We start from the raw sequence: 756 nt of genomic DNA, 5'->3' as shown, positions 1-756 counted from the left end.
GGAGCCCAGCACTTCCAGTGGGAAGGGGGGAGCCCCGCCCTGCCTGTGTGAGCGGGGGAGCCCCGTCCTGCCAGCTGGAAGAGTGGAGCCCTGACCTGCCAGTGGAAAGGGTGGAGCCCCGCCCTGCCAACGTGAAGGGTGGAGCCCCTCCCTGCCATCAGGAAGGGGGGAGCCCCGCCCAGCCAGTGGAAAGGGGGAGCCCCGCCCAGCCAGCGGGAAGGGGGAGCCCCGCTCTGGCAGCGGAAAGGGGGGAGCACCGCCCTGCCAGCGGAAAGGGGGGAGCCCCTCCCTGCCAGCGGGAATGGGGAAGCCCTCCAGGCTAGCCGGAAGTGGGGAGCCCCGCCCAGCCAACAATATAGAGTTCCTGTATCTGGCTTATTTAAAAAAAAAAACATAAAGGGTGGAATCAGGAAGGCAGTCATGAAAAGCAAAACAAGAATCTTGAAGACTTCTTCTTTCTCTCCATGAGGAAGAAGAAGTCTTCAAGATTATTGTTTTGAAGACTTCCTCTTCCTCATGGAGAGAAAGAAGAAGTCTTCAAGATTCTTGTTTTGAAGACTTCTTTCTTCTAAGAAGAAAAGGATCAACGACAAGTGGAATAAGGAAGGCAGTCATGAAAAGCAAAACAAGAATCTTGAAGACTTCTTTATTTCCATGAGGAGGAAGAAGTCTTCAAGATTCTTTTTTTGAAGACTTCTTCCTCATGGAGAGAAAGAAGAATTCTTCAAGATTCTTGTTTTGAAGACCTCTTTCTTC

Source organism: Palaemon carinicauda, chromosome 42 (genome assembly GCF_036898095.1).
Source record: "Palaemon carinicauda isolate YSFRI2023 chromosome 42, ASM3689809v2, whole genome shotgun sequence".
Taxonomy (NCBI): domain Eukaryota; kingdom Metazoa; phylum Arthropoda; class Malacostraca; order Decapoda; family Palaemonidae; genus Palaemon; species Palaemon carinicauda.
This window is presented reverse-complemented; position numbering follows the sequence as displayed.